Source organism: Desmodus rotundus, chromosome 6 (assembly GCF_022682495.2).
Source record: "Desmodus rotundus isolate HL8 chromosome 6, HLdesRot8A.1, whole genome shotgun sequence".
NCBI lineage: Eukaryota > Metazoa > Chordata > Mammalia > Chiroptera > Phyllostomidae > Desmodus > Desmodus rotundus.
In genome coordinates this window covers 63,609,822-63,612,872 of record NC_071392.1, presented here as the reverse complement: position 1 = coordinate 63,612,872, position 3,051 = coordinate 63,609,822, and the positions used below count along the sequence as shown (strand labels likewise).

At 32.3% G+C, this 3,051-nt stretch overlaps 1 non-coding gene across 1 annotated transcript; it reads left to right on the top strand.

The window, feature by feature from the left end:
* Positions 1 to 1,227: 1,227 nt before the first annotated feature.
* Positions 1,228 to 1,393, top strand: LOC112300516 (U1 spliceosomal RNA). The gene has a single exon (XR_002974398.2). It is a non-coding gene; the product is annotated as a U1 spliceosomal RNA (small nuclear RNA).
* The last annotated feature ends 1,658 nt before the right edge of the window (positions 1,394 to 3,051 follow it).

Below are 3,051 nucleotides of genomic sequence, written 5' to 3'. Positions count from 1 at the left end.
TAAAAAATTAAAAGAATCAATCATTACTCTATTTAGAAATAAATTTCTACATCAAGGTAGCATCACCTAATTTAGGGTTATTTAAAATTTACTTCTTTTTCTTTTTAGTTCTTTGTATTTTAACTTTTTAAGAACAAGAAAATGAAGTATTTGTCTATCCATTTTACCCTTGAGACAAGGAAGGTAGGATTTTACAACACAAAGGACTTTAGTCTGGTTTTTAGTCCATAATTCTCTTATAAATATATTTCAACATTAGATCAGTGTTATCCAATATAAATTTTCTGTGATGATGGACACCTTCTGTATATGCTGCTCATAGTCTAGCCACATTTGGCTAGTGACTACTCACCACCAACAATGTAGCTATTGTGACTGAGAAACCAAAAGTTTAATTTATTCAATTTTAATTAATTAAAATTGGTATAGCCATGTGTGGCTAGTGGCTTTTATACTGGACATTTCAGAGTTTGATATATTCAAAACAAAATCAGTCACAAGCATCTAGCATTATTTTTGACTATATAAACTTGCACTTATTTACATAATTATGACTTTATTTTATTTTTACAGAGAGGGTAAGGGAAGGAAGGAGAGAAACATCAATGTGAAAGAGAATCATCAATTGGTTGCCTCTCATATGTGCTGTGCCAAACTGGGAAACAGGAACAGAAAACCCAGGCATGTGCCCTGACCAATCGAACTAATGACCTTTCACTTTGCAGCACTCTGCGCAACCAACTGAGCCACACTGGTAGGGCTACATATAGTTTTTTTGATGTTTATTTTTTTTCTATGAATGATTATCTGTTTATAAAATGTAAGTCCATATTTATTAAAAGTAGAATTTTGCTTTAATACTATTCATTATAGGAGAAATTAAGAACAAAAACGAAATACTGTAAGAATATTAATATCTACAAGATTGTCAAAGCCATTGTCATTGATTATAACATTTCAAAAAAGATCAAGTGTATGTTAACACATAGTACACTCTCTACACAACTAGTAATGAGGATGGATATATGCTAGGAGTAAGCAAGACAGACTGGTGAAATTCCCAGTGGTGGGACGTGACCCTGCAAGAGTAGTGAGAGGTGTATACAGCAAGACTGACCTTAGTTTTAATGGGTGTCACTCTGAAAGAAGGTATTTGTAAGTGCAAGCTAGTATTATTAAAACAACTAGGCATTTGGGATTAAAGACTTAAATATAAGACTCAAAACCATAGTTATCTGTCAGGGGTGATGACACCATGATCATGAAGGTGGTTGCCCAGGATGAGGCTCTTCCATTGCACTCCAGATGTGCTGACCCCTTTGATTTCTCCAGATGTGGGAACCTCGACTGCATAATTTGTGGTAGTGGGGGACTGAGTTTGTGCTCTCCCCACAGAAAAAAATGAGAAAAAAAAAAGACTCCAAACCATAAAACTCCTAGAAGAAAACATAGGCAGCAAAATATTGGACATTTTTTTAGTAATATTTTTTCTGATATATCTTCTTGGTCAAGGGAAACAAAAGGAAAAAAACAACGGGAATTATATTAAACTATAATGATTTTACACAGAAAAGGAAACCATCAACAAGAAGAAAAGACAACCCACAGAAGGGAAGAAGATATTTGCCAATGATAAATCTGATTAGAGTTTAATAACAAAAATTTATAAAGGACTCATACAACTCAACACCAAAAGAAAAAGAAAACCCAGTTAAAAAATGGACAGGGACCCAAATAGACACTTCTCCAAAAAGGACATATATATGGCCAATAGACATATAAAAAGATGCTCAATGTCACTAATCATCAGAAAATCACAAATTAAATTATAATGATATGTTGCCTCACATGTGTTAGAATGATTAAATCCTATTTGTGCTTCAAGAAGAATTTCATATATTAATCTTTAGCTACTGCCACAAATTCTCTAGGAGAGTTACTTACTATCATGTTCCTATAGAAATTGATGTGACTCTATTGTTACACTTAATACATCACATCATAATTTTTTTACATATCTTTCATGTGAAACAAAAGGTAATGTTGATCTCAGCAACCCTCAGTTGTCATTTATCAATGCATCAATCTGAACTATATGTTGACCAATGGACATTTTCTTTCATTATTTCTAAAAATATCTACTGAGCACTTTTTCTGGGCAAGGCACTGAAGAAGTATTTAAGTCCAAAGTATGGCATAGTAACTTTATTTTTATTAATCCAGGTGTTTTGGGGGGAAGGTTGATGTATGTTTGGTTTTGGTGCCAAAAGTTGATTGTGTAGCACAACTTTTCCCCTGTATATAAAAAAGTCCTGATAGGGCAGTATGATTTGATCTTTCCAACATGCTATTTATGATGATGGCAGTTCAATACTAAACTAGTTGGCCTTTCCCCCTTTTTGTCCCACATAATTCTTATGGCTCTCATACAGCTGAATAGAATAAAGCTTTAAATTTTCACATTTCTACTTGTAGATTGTTGAGTGTACAAGTTCTAGTTAAAAAAGTATCTTTGTTTTGAATTAAGTTTCTTATTTGACATTCAGATTATACCATTTTATTAGCAGCCTTAGTGAAATTACTTTAAAGTTCTCTGATTGACATGTGAATCTGAAAAATGTATTTCACAAAAGAAAATTGTCACTTAAGTGATTTTTAAAAGTTCCATTGAAGAACAATCTTTGGGATTATAACCCATAATTGTAAATACATCAAAGCATGCTGCTTTTATTCATGAATATTCTTACTTTAAATATGCACAAAGCATGAAAGCTTATATCATTCCCCATTATAAAAAAGAATTCATTGTGAATGTCACAGTGTAAAATTGTTAAGTGATATTTCAAAATTGATTCAATCATTTTCCAGTTACTACAGAATGTATTCATCTTTCTTCTACTTAGTAGATTTAGAAGTGAATTTAAACTTTCTTTTTGAATTTTCAAGCAGTACTTTGTTGTAAATGGTTTTTCTTACAAAGAGGGTTTTGTTTCTTCCTTCCTTACTGTTGCTGGTTCTTTGCCTGGAGTATAAATGTATCTCATCCTGGCA